Source organism: Macaca thibetana, chromosome 2, assembly GCF_024542745.1.
Source record: "Macaca thibetana thibetana isolate TM-01 chromosome 2, ASM2454274v1, whole genome shotgun sequence".
Taxonomy (NCBI): domain Eukaryota; kingdom Metazoa; phylum Chordata; class Mammalia; order Primates; family Cercopithecidae; genus Macaca; species Macaca thibetana.
The window spans coordinates 123803595-123822056 of record NC_065579.1 but is presented as its reverse complement, the minus strand read 5'-3'; the positions used below and the strand labels follow the sequence as shown (position 1 = coordinate 123822056).

The window sequence follows — 18462 nt, the reverse complement described above, 5'->3', positions numbered from 1 at the left end:
CCCCAGTTTGTTAGAGCATTGCATGAATGTTTACTAAAAAAATTCAAGGAGTGTATACTAAAGAAAAAATTAAAAATGTGGGCATTTTGACCATGTTAAAGTTTTCTTTATTCTTTATAGTCTGAATATTTTATAATTTTTTCCAGGTTGCATTTTTCAAAATTGTTTCTACAATAAAACAAATTCTTGCATGAGACACAAAATTATTTGTATCTCTTGTCTCTCAAATTGCCCTTTGCAGAAGTTATACAAATGAGCAATAAGCCCCCAAAAATGATGCTCAACATTATTAGTCATCTAGGAAATGCAAACTCAAATTACAGTGAGATGCCCACTACTTCATAGCTATTAAAATGGCTAAAATGTAAAGACTAACAATGCCAAGTATCAGCGAGGATATGGAGCAACTGGAATTCCCATACACTGCTGGTGTAAATATAAAATGGTAAAACCATTTTAGACCATAGATCTCCGTTTTTTATAAAATTAAAAATTCCTGGATCATAGAATATCACAATTCCACTCCAAAGTATTTACTGAAAAGCAATGAAAATATATGCCCACAAAAGATTTGTATTGGGGCCAGGCGTGGTGGCTCACGCCTGTAATCCCAGCACTTTGGGAGGCCGAGGCAGGTGGATCACCTGAGGTCAGGAGTTCGAGACCAGCCTGCCTAACATGGTGATACCTTGTCTCTACTAAAAATACAAAAATTAGCTGGGTGTGGTGGCACACGCCTGTAATCCCAGCTACTTGGGAGGCTGAGCCACGAGAATCCCTTGAACCGAGGAAGTGGAGGTTGCAGTGATCTGAGATCGCAGCCTGGGCAATAGAGTGAGACTCTGTCTCAATAAAAGGAAAAAAAAAAAATTGTATTGGAATGTCCATGAGAGTGGCATTTATGATAACCCAAACAGGAAAGAATCCAAATGTCCATCAGAAGGTGAATGGATAAACAAATTGTGACATAGCCATACAATAGAATACTATAAAATGAAACAATAAAAAAGAACAAACTACTAATATGTGCCATAACATGGATGAATCTCAAAAACATCATACAAACAAACCAAAAGGAGCCAGAGACACAAAAAAATTCAGAGTATATGATTCTATTCTTATGAAATTCTAGAAAAAGTAATACGTAATGTCAGAGAGCAGATCAGTGGTTTCCTAAGGGAAGGACAGGAAGTAAGAGAGAGAAATGAGCACAAAGGGATATAAAGGAACTTCTTAAGAGAGAAAAATGTTTTGTTATCTTCTAAATACCCTGACTTGATCACTACACATTATATACCTGTAACAAAATTTACAATGTATCTCCTAAATTTGTTCAAAAAAAGAGAAGGATTCCATATCTTGATTGTGGTGGTGGGTAAGGAGTGTATATATTTGTTAAAATCTGTTTAACTCCACACTTAAAATGGGAATATTTTATTGTGTATATATGTTATACCTGAATAAAGTTGATTTTTTAAATGCCTTCTTCAATATCTTTCTTATTGGTACATTAGGATCTCTAGAAGATGATCTTATAAGATCTTGATTGCAAATCAAGTTTCTGGTTATTTACTCATTATGGAATCTTGAGTCTCATCTTCACATATATGAAATAGGTACAATAACTACATTTGGCCAACCTCACAGATTTTCCCTAAGAAGCAAAAGAGATGATGCGTATATAAAAGAGATTTATAAATTATGATACTGTGTAGAAAATTGGCCGTCACTACCACTCTGTAGCTCACTGTGCAAGTCAGGGGGGAATTCCCTTCATCTGACACCCATTTAAAACTTCAGTTAGTTGATCCTCTCATTTGAGCCACAAATGAACCACCCCTATATTGAATGCCTGGCTAGAACACAGAGTACCTCAGCAAAATTTCCCTAGCATTAAAAAAAAATTCTACCTGCTTCAATCTGTGTGACATGTGGATCAACCCACTCAGACTCTGAGCCCTTCACTTCCAGCAGTCACTACCTACACAATCATTCCCTCAAGAAGCACTGTAACAGTCATCTTAGCTTGTCAATGAGGCTTACATTTCATTTGACTGATGTCTCCAAAGGGTCTTACGTTTTCAGAGGAACATGTACTATGTCAGAGATTCTAAACTAGTTGTGGGGTGACAATGAGGATATTCATAGAGAGTGAGATATGTCTCTTCTGCAAATTAACTTGTCTTCCAAGCAACAAACTGAGTTTTAACGCTGAGTAGAGGGAGAACATTGAAAAGTTGGGTTCTAATTTAATCTAAAATAACACATGGCCGGGTGCGGGTGACTCACGCCTATAATCTCAGCACTTTGGGAGGCCAAGGCGGGCTGATCACCTGAGGTGAGTTCAAGACTGGCCTGGACAACGTGACAAAACCTCATCTCTACTAAAAATGCAAAAATTAGCCAGGTGTGGTGGTGTGTGCCTTTATTCCTAGCTACTAGGGAGGCTGAGGCAGGAGAATCAGTTGAACCAGGGAGGCAGAGTAAGCTGAGGTCACACCACTGCACTCCAGCCAGGGCGACAGATTGAGACTCCATCTCAAGGAAAAAAAAAATTTGTAGGCCAGGCACGGTGGCTCACGCCTGCAAATCCCAGCACTTTACAAGGCCGAAGCGGGCAGATCATGAAGTCAGGGGTCCGAGACCAGCTTAACCAACATGGTGAAACCTCGTCTCCACTAAAAATACAAAAATGAGCCAGGCGTGGTGGTACATGCCTGTAATCCCAGCTACTCAGGAGGCTGAGGCAGGAGAATTGCTTGATCCTGGGAGGCTGAGGTTGTAGTGAGCCGAGATCACGCATTGCACTCCAGCCTGGGTGGCAAAGCAAGACTCCATTTCAGAAAAAAATAAATTAAATAAATAAATAAATAAAACACATGCATTTATTTGACAAATAGTCACTGAGTATCTACTATGTGCATTGTCCCAGGCTATGAGGATGTAGCAGTGAACAGGACAAAGCAATATCTCCCTCCCCTTGGAGGTGAAATTCTAGTGGGATGAGAAAACCATCAAGCAAATAAACTGTAATTTCAGGACCAGACAGAAAACAAACAGGAGTAGAGAATAACACAAATGTAGCTTAATACTATTTAGGATATAGTGATCTGGGAAGCCCATGTGAGTTGAATTGGAATTACGAGGTGGAGCCAGCTGTGTGAAGATCTAGAGAAATAATGATCCAAGCAGTGACACAGCAAGTGCCAAGTCCCTGCAGTGAGAATGGGCTTGACCCATAAGGTGGGAAAAGGAGGCCATTGTGGGGTGTATTGAGAGTAAAGGGAAGACTGGCATGAAATGAGATTTCAGAGGTAGATAGGTATCCACATAGGAGCTGGAGTTTAAGTTTCAGTCTATGTAAAATCAGAAGTCACTGAGGAGTTTTAAGCAGGGGGTTTGATGAATGAGAAGTGGGATGATGGGGAAGAAGAATATATAGGTTTATGTCCTGAGCAACCAAGGGGTGGCAGGAATCTTTCTTAGGAGGCAACCTGCAGTGATTGGCTAGGGCGTCTGCATCCTTCGTCTGCTATTAGAGCAGAGACCGAATTGCTCTGAAGACTGGAATAGCAGTATTTGTAAATATCCTGTGACGTGAACTCGTTGTAAAGAGTTCTGTGATTCTCCAGACATGCTAATAAGTGGGTGCTGGAAATGTCATGATCTTCTAATCACAACCTTCTTTTTATGAGCCTTTTCAGCAGACACCAGTTCAGGGCAAGCTCCAAACCCTTTCTGGCTGCTGTCATTTCTGGCGGCTATGTCACTCATATGCATCACTCTCACTGCAGCGGGAGTGCTCGGAGGAGTTTACTTTGGCTTTGCGAAACTTTTTGGAAGGTTGCCTATTTTTGTTAATTGTGGCTTAGGAATTACTTTGTCAGAAATTTTGGAGCCCAGGAGTCTAAAAAATTACAGAGTATTATTAAATATTTAAGAATTGCTTAATTTCTCCATGTGGTATGAGATTTTGGCTGAAATTGGATCCTTGGGCTATTTATGTCTAGTTTAGCATTGCAGAGCCAGTTTTGCCTATTAAAACAAGCTTGAAAATTGTTTAAAACAATCTGGTGGATAAGTGTGTGTAGAGATTTTGTTGTTTCTTTATGTTTATGGAGATGAGTAGTGAACTTAGCACTGAAACAGAAGCAATCATCTTAGCTTGTGAAAATCCTGCTTGAGTAATAATGGGAAATGTTATCTTTTAAAATGTGTTGGTTATTTTCTTCTCCATTACAAACATGATATAAGTTCCTCCTAGAAAATTTGGAAGGTATGGGGTGAGACCCAGGCGTAACCTAATCACACAGAAATCCATGAGATATTGAAGTCTCCCATAAAATGATAGAGCTGGAATGCACTTTTACAACTATGTGGTTGAAAGAATAAAACAACTTTATTTCAATAATCACAACACTTCTGATACCAAATGTGTGGGTTTTCCACACTAAGCAATCAGTTCTCCAACTCTTCATACACCAACTGGGTGTCCTTAATTCAATTCAGTTCAATTTTGATTTCACAAAATCGACCTGAAATTAGCATCAGACACTGTAATCCCCCAAACGGGTTCTTCTTGCCTGCTATACAGATAAACTCAATTCACTGAGACAGCATTTTTGCAGTAAAGAAAGAGTTTAATTAATGCAAGGCTGGCCAAGCAGAAGGATTGGGGCTATTACTCAAATCAGTCTCCCCAAAGAGGCTAGGGTTTTTCAAGGATACTTTGGTGGGCAGGGGGCTAGGGAATGGGGAATGCTGATTGGTTGGGAGATGAAATCATAGGGGTGTGGAAAATGGTCCTCGTGTGCTGTCAACCTCTGGGTGGGGGCCACAGGTCCAGCCGAGTCCCTGATACGGGTGAAGTTAGTCATCAAAATGCAAAAGTCTGAAAAACATCTCAAAAGACCAATCTTGGGTTCTACAATAGTGATGTATCTACAGGAGTAATTGGGGAAGTTACAGATCTTGTGAGCTCCAGAACAATGGCTGGTTATTGTTTTAACTGTGCCTACATCTTAGCAGAATTCAGGTAAGTAATTCGAACCTTGTGGGCTTTCATTAGTTTTACAAAGGCAGTTTAGTTTGCAGAAGGGCTATTGTCATTCTTGTTTTAAGCTTAAACTATAAACCAAATGCCTTTGAAAGTTAGCTTGGCCTACACCCAGGAATGAGTGAGGACAGCAAGTGTGTGTTGCTGGAAGCAAGATGGAGTTGGCTGTGTCAGATTTCTCTTACTGTCATAATTTTGCAAAGGTGGTTTTAGCCTCACAGGTTAAGGGCTCAGGCCCATAAGACAACCCCCATTTCAGACGCCATGTGCAAGTCCTGGGCCCCCTGCACTTTTGACCAACTTAACTACAAATTAGGGGTTCCTATGACCGCCTGCTCATGTTTGACAATTAGCTATAATAGCTCATAGAACTCAGAGAACCACTTCACTTACCAGTTCATTAGAAAAGATATTATAAAGGATGCAGACAAACAGCCAGATGAAGATGTTCATATAGGGTAAAGTCTAGAGGGGTCCAAAAAGCAGGAGTTTCTGTGCCAGTGGAGTTTGGGGTGTGCTGCTCTCCCAAAAAGTGAATGCATTCACCAGGAGGCTCTCCAAACCCCATTGGTCAGGGTTTTTATGGAGGTTCCATTAATTAGGCATGATTGAGTACATTGTGGCTACTGGTGATTGAACTCAACCTCCAGCCTGTCTCCCCTCCCTGGAGGTCAGGGGGTGGGACTGAAAGTTCCAACTCTATAATCACATGGTTGGTTCCTCTGGCAACCATCCCCCACCCTGAAGCTGTCTGGGGCTGGAATCCCCCAGACATCTCATTAACATAAACTCAGATGTGGTTGAAAGGGGCTTATTAAGAGTAACAAAAGATGTTCCTCTTACCCCAATCACTCCGGAAGTTACAAGAGTTTCAGAAACTCTGTGCCAGGAACTGGGGAAGAACAAATAGAGATTTCTTATTCTATCACAACATCATACTGGCCCACCTTCTCATTTTGCATATAAAGAAACTGGCCCAAAGCCACTCAGAGTCTAGAACCCATTTCCTCACTACCAGTTTTGAGCTGTTTCCTGATTGTTTATGTGGCTTCATAAGCAGGTCCGGTTCTCAGGGCCTCAGTGGAGGCACATGGATCCGCTATGCCCTCTTCTTGGGCAAAGGGGACACGACATAGCAAGTCAGTGGGTGCACATGTGGCTCCATCTGCCCCCTAGTGTTTGGGAGGCTGCATCGTCTTAAATAAGGATGACATTAAATTGCCTTAATGTAGGTGAGTATTTCTCATAAATGGTTGTTGGACTACATGTGTTAGAATAATCTAGGGTGCTTATTGAAAATGAAGGCTGCACCTCTGGTTTGTGGAATCGGAACCTCTAGAAGTGGGATTGACAATCTGCCTTCTTAACAAATTCAGATTCACTTAAAAATAACACTTTTTCAATAAGAATAAAACTTCTTGGCAGGGCATAGTGGCTCATGCCTATAATCCCAGCACTTTGGGAGGTTGAAGCAGGAGGTTCACTTGAGGCCAGGAGTTTAAGACCAGCCTGGACAACACAGTGAGATCCCATCTCTACAAAACAATTAAAAAATTAACTGAGCATGATGGTGTGCACTTGTAATTCCAGCTACTCAGGAGGCTGAGTTAGGAGGATTGCTTGAGTACAGAAGTTCAAGGCTGCAGGCTACAATTGCATCACAGCCTGAGTGACAGAGTGAGACCCCATCTCAAAAAAAAAAAAAAAAAAAAAAAGAAACTTCTTTGTTGAATCATTCAAATTGTGTAATCTAAGATAGATTAGCTAGCTGGGGATTTGTAAATGGATAAAAAGTTTCTGGATTTATGCAAATAAACTTAATAGCCATCTCTTAGGAGTAGAAATGGGCCGAATAGACAGTGGCACTTTCACTATTCTAAGCCACTTGGAAACATGGTATGCAGAACATAAATGTGTTTGGAATCCCTTTTATAAGTATTTCTGCAGTTAAACTATTTCTTCAAGAGACTAGAAATGTCTTACATCATTATTTACTGCTAATATATGCGTGGCCAGTGGGAGAAAGGAAATACTCCTTTGTTGATATAAGAGGACACAGGAGGAGCAACCAGGGGCATTGGGGGAGATCCATGTGAGTTCATTTTTCCACTCAGTTATCCATTCAGCTCATATTCATTGAACAGTTGCCACGTGCCAGGAATTGTTGTAGGTTCTGGGGACACAGAAAAGAACAAGACAGCAAGTCCTCGATCATGTGGAGCTTATGGTCTATCATGGGGAATGATACACCAATAAAGAGTTCAAAGAAGATAAATTCAAATAGTGGCAAGTGCTGTGAAGAAATGAAGAAGCTATGGCATTATGGATGACTGGAGGGCTACTCTCTGGTGGGCAGGGATGGTTTCTCTGAGAGAAGACATCTGAACTGAGGCCCAAACAGCAGGAAGAAACTAGCCATATGCATATCTGGGGAACAAGATTCCAGAAAAAACAAAGCCTCAAGGACAAGTGTCCCAAAATAAAATGAGCTTGGTGTGTTTGAGTACATAAAGAAAACCACTCCACTCTCACTGCCTCACTTGACTAACCTTAAAAAAAAAAAAAAAAAAAGTAAAGAAAACCACTGTGGCCAAAGCTTAATGACTAACAGAACATACAATATAAGTCCGGGAGGAAGATAGGAAACCATGTCCTATAATCATGCTCCAGTATGGAGTTTGAATTTCATTCTAAGTGTAACAGAAAGTCTCAGAGGAGCTACATTCGGGGAGGGGTGATTTGCTATCTTCAGATTTGGGTTTGAAAAAAATTACTCCAGAGCTCAAAACCACTCAGAAACTCAAAGTAAGTTTTAAGAAAATATACATCTGCTTCAGGAAAAAAAGGTTATTGTAAATTATTTTTAAAAGAACTAAAGAAATGACAAGAGATACTATATACGTGGAAGAGGAAGATCAATATCATGAAATGTTGAGTATTTATAAGTATTTATAAATTCATTGTAGTTCTAAGCAAAATCCCCAGCATTCTGAAATTTGAATGAAAATGTAAGTAATCAATAATTTTGTTGTTGTTGTTGTTGTTGACAGAGTCTCTCACTCTATTGCCCAGGCTGGAGTACAATGGCATGATCTTGCCTCAGTGCAACCTGTGCCTCCTAGGTTCAAGCGATTCTCGTGCCTTAGCCCCTCAAGTAGCTGGGATTACAGGTTTGCATCACCACACCTGGCTAATTTTTGTATTTTTTTTTTTTAGTAGAGATGGGTTTTCACCACATTGGCCAGGCTGGTCTCAAGCTTCTGGCCTCAAGTGATCCACCCACCTCGGCTTCCCAAAGTGCTGGGATTACGGGCATGAGTCACCATGCCCAGCCACATTCAAGAATTTATTATAAAGCCATAGATAGTATTATTGGTGAAGGGTAATTGAAAAATAGATCAATAGGACAGAAAAGAGAGCCCAATGTTGAACTAAACAAATATGGTTCTTTCTATATGATATAGGATGCTTTAGAAGTTACAGAGGAAAACACAGTATCAAAAGTAAGTGGTATTGTTACAACTGATAGCCCATAAGAAGAAAAAATCAGATTCCTACGTCACATTTTGTACAAGAATAAATTGTGAGATGGATTAAATACTTAAATATAAGAAATAAAAATATAAAACCTTTAGATGGGGAAAAAAGGAATCTTAGAATAAAGTAGATTTTATAAACTAGAGACTCAAAAATCACACTCAAGATTGGATGAATTTCACTATATCGAAATGTATAATTTCTGCATAGCATAGCACCATAAAATAAAAAGACAAGCAACAAACTGGTAGAAGGCATTTGCAACCCCAAATAACTACCAAAAGCAAGTTTCCAGAATCTCTAATGAACTCCTACAAATCAAAAAGGGAAATTTAAACTACCCAATAGAAAAATAGATAGCTTATTAACAGGCACTTCCACAAGGGGGAGACATGAATGAGCAGTAAAAATATGAAAAGGTTTTCCACAGTGGTAATAAAAGCAGGAAATGCAAGTTTAAAAATCATAATTAAACTGCATTTTATGCCCGTCAGAATAGCAGAAATTCAAAAGGCTGACAGTGAGACTTGGCAAAGAATTGAGGTAAATAGGCACTCTGAGCCGTGGCAGGTGGTACTTTGGAGAGCAAGTTGTCATTCCCTAGTTAGACTTCTAAACACACAGATTCTACAACACCAAGATTCTGCTTCGGGACAGAAATCAGCAGCATTTCTCAAAGGAGGGACTGTTGGTGTTTTGTGTGGGACAAGTCTTTGTTATTCAGGACTCTCATGCACTGTAGAAAATTTAGCATCCCCCCATTCCATCCCCATCTCACAAAAGATTGTCCCACATTTCCAAATAATACCTTGGAGGATTGGACCACCCCAGGTGAGATTTACCAGGAGAAATTCCTGCATATACCCACACAGTGCTGCCATGTACTCTCGTGTAGGTTGTTCCCCAAACACCTCTCACAACTAAACAGAGAGGCCTGTGTACAGGAGAACCATGAGGATGTGTGTTGTCACATCCTTTGTTATAACAAAAATTGGACACTACCCAAATAGCCATCAGTCCACAAATGGAGAATTAAACTATAATTCAGTCATACAACAGAACACTATGCAAAAGTTAATAATCTAGATCTCAAAAAACCATGTTGAGTAAAATTTCATAGGCAGCATAATACACTTTATAAAAAGTTTAAAATTACAAAATCATAGAATATATTTGGACACACATACACACACACACACGAACTAAATATCTTCCAAATTCGGAAGAATGGTTGCCTCTGAAGATGAAGGAAGAATTGGACTGGAGAAATTAACATAGAAGATAAATTCTGTGTGGTTCTATCACTTAAAACGGTAAAGACAGGATGTGAAAAAATATGAAAACAACATTTGTTAGTTTTGAATGATGGGTGCATGGATAGGAGTTTGTTGCATTTTCTTCTGTATATTTCCATATTTTACCCCCACTTTGGCTGCTGAATGTACAGTGAATGGGGGTGAGTGGAAGGGTGAAGATGGAGATTGGGTGGTGGGAGGCAGTACGGGAACCAGAGAGGAGCCAAGCGAGGACCCCAGCATCCCTCTCTCAACTGCTTTGAACTCCAAGAGTGTGTGACCACTTTTTTGCTTCATTTCTCTATTGCCCAAAAGGTTTTCCTGGATGAACACTTCCCCTTGTAGCATCCTCTGCCTTCCAAGTATTGAAATTGTCACCTAAGCAAGCCAGGAACTTGTCAACAGCTAGATTTTTTAGCAGAATGACACATTCAAGTGATGTCTAAATAATTTAAGTCTGCCCCATCCCCATTCCTACAATTTTGCTTCTACATCCTTTTTTGTCTTGAACATTTTTTTATTGTGGTAAAATATGCATAACAAGGCCGGACACAGTGGCTCATGCCTGTAATCCCAGCACTTTGGGATGTCAAGGCCCAAGAATCATTTGAAGCCAAGAGTTCGAGAATAGCCTGAGCAACAAAGCGAGAACCTGTCTCTACAAAAAAAATTAAAAGTTACCCAGGTGTGGTAATGCTGCCTGTGTAGTCCCAGGTACTCAGGAGGCTGAAGTGGGAGGATCACATGAGCCAAGAGGTTTGAGGCTGCAGTGAGCCACGATTGCATCACTGCACCCCAGCCTGGGTGACAAGGCGAGACCCTATCTCAACAGTGTGTATATATATATACTATTATATTATATAATATATACTATATATACAGTATATACTATATATACTATATATGTACTGAGGCCCAAACTATATTATATATAGTATATATAGCATATATAATATATTATATAGTATAGATAGCATATATAATATATTATATATATTTATATATAGCATATATTATATATAGCATATACAATATATAATATATAGTATATACTGTATAGTATATATGGTATATATATTTAATATAGTATTAAATATTATTGTAAATAATATACTGATATATAATAGTATGTATTATATATTTTGATTAATATTTATTATATAATACATACTACATATATAATAGTGTATGTTATATATAATAGTATGAATAGTATACTAGTATATACACTAGTGTATATAATATTTTATATTTTATATTATATATTTTGTATATATACACACATAGATAACATAAAAGTTACCATTTTAACAATTTAAAAATTACAGTTCGCCAGGCACAGTGGCTCATGCCTGTGAACCCAGTACTTTGGAAGGCAGATGCAGGAGGATTGCTTGAGCCTAGGAGTTCCAGACCAGCCTGGGCAACATAGTGAGACCTCATCTCTATAAATTTTTTTTAAAAAAACTGGGCGTGGTGGCGCATGCCTGTGGTCCCAGCTACTTGGGAGGCTGAGGTGGGAGGGTCGCTTGAGCCTGGGGGTTTGAGACTGCAGTGAGCCATGATTGTGCCACTGCACTCCAGCCTGGATGACAGTGTAGGACCCTGTCTAAATGCATTCACAATGTTGAACAACCACGACCACCATCTCCAGAACATTTTTCATCATTCTGAACTGAAACTCTATGCCCATTAAACAGTAACTTCCCATTCCCCAGTACCCCCAGCCTCTTGTAAACTCTGCTCTACTTTCTGTCTCTGTGAATTCAACTGTTCTAGATAGTAATTACTATTCAACTATTCCAGATACTAATCACTCCATGTAAGTGGAATCATACAATATTTGTCCTTTCATGTCTGGCCTATTTCATTTAGTATAATGTTTTTAAGACTCATTTATGCTGTAACATATATCAGAATCTCATTCCTTTTTAAGGTGAAAAGAATTATAGTCCATGGTATGTGTATGCTGTATTTTGTTTATCCATTAACCTGTTGATGGACATTTGGATTGTTTCCACCTTTGGTAATTGTGGATAATATTTCTATGAACACTAGTGTGCAAATATCTGTTCAAGGCCCTCCTTTCAATTCTTTTGGGTATTTGCCCAGAGATGGAATTGCTGGATCATATGGTAATTCTGTATTTAACCTTGTGAGAGACTACTAAACAGCTTTTCACAGTGGCTGCACCATTTTACAATACCATCATCAATACACTAGAGTTCCAGTTTTTCCACATTCTCACCAACACTTCTTATTTTCCTTTCGTTCCCCATATATCTGTCCTAGTGGGTGTGAAATGGTATCTCATTGTGGTTTATCCTATAGTTTTTTTTATTATCAGTGTTAGGAAAGCATTGTACATATTTCTGTCTGATTGATTGATCCATAACACCTATGTTTTTTAGTATTTCAGCATTTCCCAAAGTGTGCTCCACAGAATATTGATTGCATTATTAGAGGTTTTATTATTAGAGATTTATTATTAGAGATTTCATATATTAGAGGTTTCTGTGGGATAAGAAAAGTGAGGGAGGGAGACTCTCTGGTTAAGTAAGCTGAGAAAGGAAGCAAACTCCAGTAGAGTCATTTCCAGCGCATATATAACTTCTGCAAATTCAGCAAGTGAGTAGGAGATGGTAACTCAGTCTCCTGTCCTTTGATTGGTCTCAGTTTTTTCAAGTCTTTTATGCTGAGAATGATTCTGTTATTTAAAGATACGCATCTTTTTATACAAATGGTCCATAAATAGAGTCTTTTATGTAGTGCTTGAAGAAAATTTTATCTGTCGCAGCTTTGAAGGAAAAACTGCCTATATTCATGAAGATGTAGTTCGTGGGCTCTATGTTGGCACTTTCCCTAAGGGATTTTCCAGTTATTTTGACTCTACACAGTTTTCACTTTGAACTGACTTTAGAAACTACCTCCCAGGTAAGATGCAATTTTACTGTCTATCTTCCCCTTGAAGATTGGAAAGACCTTGAAAAGCCCTACTGTAAAGGAACCTGATTAACACAGTTTAAACCAGGAGTTGGCAAACTTCTCTGTGAAGGGCCAGATAGTGGATATTTTCAGCCCTGTGGACCAGACAGTTTCTGTTACAGCTATTCAACTGCCGTTGTAGCTCGCTAACAGCCATAGACAATGAATACATAAATGAATAGACATGGATGTGTGCCAATAAAACTTTATTTAGAAAAATATGCAGCATACTAGATTTAAAACTACTGGCAAGCAGTAGTTTTCTGACACTTGGTTTAGACCATCATGACCAAGGTTTATTGAATGGCCTTCCTCTCCGTTTTTTTTTTTTTTTTTTTTTTTTTTTTTAAAACCTAAAACCTGTAGTAAACCCTTAGATTCCTACACTTGAATTCAAATATTAGAGGGCTTCACCTCTTCATGAATGACACTGAAGGTTGATGACAGGTTGTTACTTTTCAGGTGTCTGGATTTTCATCTCTGTGGTACCAGAACTAGTCGCTTGGTGAGTGTTAAGGGCTGAATTATGCCAGCCCCTAGACTGATATATTGAAGTCCTAATTCATAGCACCTCAGAATATGACTGTGTGTGTAGATAGGGTCTCTAAAGAGGTGATGAAGTTAAAATTAGGCCTTGAGGATGGGCCCTAATACAGTGTGACTGTTGTCTTTATAAGAAGAAATATGGGCACAAAAAGAGGTACCAGGGGTGTTTGGGTACAGAGGAAAGACCATGTAAAGAGGTGGCCATCTGCAAGCCAAGGAGAGAGGCCTCAGAGGACACCCGCCCTGTTGACACCTTGATCTTGAACTTTCAGCCTGCAGAAATGTGAGAACATACATTTTGTTGTGTAAGCCGTGCAGTCTTTGGTATTTTGTTATGGCAGCCCTAGCAAACTAACAACAGTAGGTGATTGTAACTCATCTACCCCATCTCACTGAGATCTTAAATTTCTTTGCTCATTCCCAGATACCCAATATCACAAGTATCTTGTACCAAATTGTATAGGTGGAGTCAAGTGCTTTAATTATATTTGCATATTTGGTGTGTTCATAGATCTTAAGACATATCCCTCCTGCGTGTTAACACTTATAGAATAGATTCTCACAAGCTGGGCGCGGTGGCTCACGCCTGTAATCCCAGCACTTTGGGAGGCCGAGATGGGTGGATCACAAGGTCAGGAGATGGAGACCATCCTGGCTAATATGGTGAAACCCCGTCTCTACTAAAAATACAAAAAATTAGTCAGGTGTGCTGGCAGACGCCTGTAGTCCCAGCTACTCGGGAGGCCAAGTCAGGAGAATGGCGTGGACCCAGGAGGCATAGCTTGCAGTGAGCCAAGATCGCACCACTGCACTCCAGCCTGGGCGACAGAGCAAGGCTCCATCTTAAAAAAAAAAAAAAGATAGATTCCCACAATGCTCTTATCTCAGTTTTCCTTTCTTTCTCTCTTTAGTTTCCTTCCAAATACTGTCCACTTTGTTTCTATTCCTGGATTCTGGGGTTTTCAAATAGATGCATATTTTTTTGGTTTATAGTGCTGCTTATTGCAGGCAGGAATGGAATCTGAGAACTAACCAGTTATGTGTAACCTCAGACAAGGTATCTATTTCCCTGACTTCCTTTCCTTACCTTCCTAGTATAATAGCATCCATATTATCTTTGGAGTTTCTAGAAGCATTAGCAGAATACAAGTGATGTGCCTGGCATAGTGTATGGCTTATGTTGTACACTTAATAAATAGTAGCTATTGAAAGCAATCAGAAGATATCTATTTATTTCTCTTTTTTCTGTCTTTGTGATCCAAGTTGACAGCAGCTGTGTAGACTTTGTTAACACCCACTAAAGAAGTAAAGGATTTAACTAGTTCTTTGCACATGACATTAGACACTGCTTGGTATATCATTGTTTACAGGGCTTAATCCCTCAAGGAGCTTTTGTCTCCAGGCAGACACAAGAAAGATGTGGAGAGATGATGTGATAAGGCAGAAAATGTACTGTGTCATTCCAGTTCCAGCTCTGCCCTGTGTAACATTTTACAAGTTGCTTTCTCTCTCTCTTTCTGGACCTTATCTATCTTATTTGTAAAGTGGGAGCTTAGACTAAAACACATCTCTAGTGTATCCTTTTTTTGCCTAATGTTTCACCGAGAGATCATGAGGACCAAGAAGATGACTGGGTGTGAGAATTCTTCATACCGATCTTAGTACTACCCAAACCGTGACTCCATGCCCAACATGCTTTCCTCCTAAAAGGGTACTAAAAAATATTGCCTGCAAGAAACTCTCAACCTATTCTCCTTTCCATGCTCTCATTTGAGTTAAGCTCCTTGAATATTGAGTTCCTGCTAGAAAAATGGCTTTGTTCTATAGCATCAGTAAGGAGAGAGAGGGCAAAGGTGTTTGTGAAGAAATCCCATTGACTTCCTGCTTCTTGTGCCACCTTGCACCTAGACGCCTTGCACATCCAGGGGGAGTGGAGGGGCAGGTGGTGTGGGGAGGTGCCATGCGGATGGTGCCACAGAGAGTTTCACTTACCACATGGCAGAACAAGGGATACCACATCTGCCACTTCTGCCTTCCTCCTTGTCCTGTTTTTACACACGGGTGCGTGTGAAACAGTGTGACCTCACAAGTGACAAGGGAGAAGCATGCTTATTGACCTAAGTGGAGCTTCTGGGGGGAAAGCTGTTTTCTTTTCTGTAGTAGGGAGAATGAGAAATACGTATACATGAGGATATCTTATGGCGTGATATGCACGCTAGATTTCATCAGTATTCATGATGTGTTTCATTCTCACCACACTGACATCTGTTAAAAACAAGATTCAGGAATGCCATTCTGGTTTCAGTAACTCTGAAACATGGCTTCCGAGGGGATGTATTACTGAGTTCTCTCTCCCATTTGACAGCCCTGATTTTGCAACTGAGTGTAGATAACTTTGAGCACTTCAGAATCTCCTCCTACAGAGACAGTAGAAGTCTAAAACGGTGTGTTCAGTGACATGCATCCTGTAAGAAGACAAATTGGTATGAAATCTTTAGTTGTTAAGGAGACTAGCCTCAATTTCATCTGTATTTCGAGAGAACTCTATTCTAAATCTCATGTAATTAGGCGAATTTCTAAAACTGTAATTAAACTGTAGTCAGCCTGGGGAAAATTAGAAATAAATTAGAAGTGTCACTGACTTGAGATTTATAGTTTCTCCGCCTGTGCCTACAGAAATTAAGGAGCTTCTCTCTTCTGTATTACAGGCTTTGATGAGAAATCCAGAAGAAAGAATATGTGAAAGAAAAAGATGACATCTATGCATAGCAAAGAAAATCTCAAGATTATTACAGTAAAAACAAAAGAAAGGCAAGAGAATACTCACTAGTTAAAGGTAAGTGGACGTTTCTGTAAATGCTGAACTCTTTGTTATGTTAGATAGAACAGAAAGTGAGTTTATGTGTGTTTGCATGTGAGTACGCATTGACTTGTCAAGCAGGGCTTGGACAGGATGTGATATGTGATATGGCATATTAGCAAAATATTTGCATTACTAGCAGATGATGAAGAAAATTAATAAATACAGTTACTCCCCTACTTTCAAATGAAAGTCAAACACCCCGAAGTTGAATGATATGCTTACATTTTATAGGTCTTTTCCTACAGAGCAAAATAAACAAAAAAAATTAAAATGTACTAATTGTACTATGCCTTAGACATATTTCCTATATTTCCAATATTTATACACACATTTATAGAAGTATTTTCTTTTTATTCGCAGTTGAGCAGCTTCACCAACTTAAGTCCAGTGGACAACTGAGCAAAGCAAATAGTTGATTCTTTTTATATGTGCAATGATTTTCATCTTTAGCTTAATTGGAGTAAGGGAGTGCTTTGTATGCTTAGTATCATTACTTGGGTTTTATTTTCCATTTTCCACTGCTTTTATAATATAATAAGAAGAGGATGGAATATTTGAACAGTTGCACAAGCATTGTCATAATGGTAGCAATGCTATAGAAACCAAACTGCCAGGCATGTAGGCAACACAACCAGATGAGGTCTCAAAATGTTTCTTCATGAGATGCTCTCAGAAGTTCATATCTGACAGACAAAAACGGTTTGAAGAACATCGATGTAAAATATGCAAAACTATGAACTGCACATAAGTGAAATGTGCAACAGTTAGGAACAGCATTTTATGTCTCAAAATGCTTCCTCTGGTGAAATCATTGCAGTTCCACATGCTGGCGCCTGCTGGAGAGATGTAGCAGTCAAGGACGTTGACTCTGGAGATCTTGCCCTACCACTTACCACTTGCATGATTGTGGTCAAAATGATTAATCTCCCTTTGTCTCAGTTTCCTCATCTGTAAAATGTGGGAGATATTAAAACCTACCTTACAGAGTTGCTCAGCAGATGAAATGAGTCAATATAGGCAAAGCACTTGAAAGAATGCTGAGCACATAGAAAGTGCTCAGTAATTATTGGTTGATTTTATCATTGAGTAAAGTGTACTCAGGGATGGAAATTTCATTTGTTTGTTTTAAAGGGGGCAAAGATGTGGAAGAGCATAACAGATGTTGGGGAAGTGGAAGATACCAGTTCTTTAACTCTGGGCATATTTGTACTGTTCAAGCAGCTGTCAAAGGAACTAAAGAGTGCCAGGCAGAGATAGAAGAAAGCTACAGGGGATCAGTGTACTTCTCAAACAAACTCTTACTGATTGTCTCCTTGATTCGAGTACCTTGAGAAGCATTGGAGAATACAGACTTAAAGGATGCAGGACTTTTCTTAAGTTACAAATAAGACTGTCTTAAACTCTTTGCTGTAATCTGTAAGGCTGGACTTGACCTGGTCCCAGACATTGTCTCTAACCTCACCTCCTTAGCTCCCTGTGCTCATTCTTGCCTTCTTTGATTCCCTCTAAAACATAAGCAGTGATTTTCCACTTGGATTTTTTGCACCCACTGCACAATGCTGCCTGGCTTCTTACCCTCCGTTGTTCCTGTATCTTTTTCCTTTAAGTCTCAGAATGGGGCTTCTCTGGCTTCTCTACTAAAGGAGCTCCCTCTGAGAAGTGAGCGTCCACAAATATTGTGCCCACTGTCATTCTCATCAAAAATGAATGTGAGAGCCTGTTTTTCCATATCCCTGCAACAAGGAGTATTCCGAAATTGTTTCATTGTTGCCAGCCTGATAGGTGCTGAACTTGATTATTTAAAGTAGGTATAAGAGAAGATGCACAGATATGCAATGAGGGCAGAAGTTAGTCATTCATTAACTCACCTTTAGAGCCTTCCCTGTTTTCTTTATAGCACTCATTACTAGCAGGAATTAATTTGTCTCTTCAGTTACTTTTCACCTGCCTTCCCTCCTGGTGTATAAGTTCCCTGAGGCCTGGGACAGCATTTGCCCTCTTCACAGTAATGTTCTGGGATCCTGTTCCAGCAATTGCCATATACGAGGTACTCAATAAACATTTTGAGAGTGAAAGAATGAATGAGAAAGACAGGATCTTGTAATTGAAATAGACAGACAACATCTTTACAACAGTGCTAGAGGCTCAAAAATAGAAGGGAGTCTTACAAAAAGTTAGAC

General features: G+C 39.4%; 1 protein-coding gene across 1 annotated transcript in view; it reads left to right on the top strand.

Moving 5' to 3' along the window:
• Positions 1-18462, top strand: part of FRMD4B (FERM domain containing 4B) — a 360926-nt gene that overhangs the window by 86216 nt on the left and 256248 nt on the right. The window contains exon 2 of the mRNA XM_050781288.1: positions 16128-16255. The gene's annotated coding sequence lies outside the window, so the exon portion shown is untranslated. The remainder of the gene's footprint in view (positions 1-16127; positions 16256-18462) is intronic.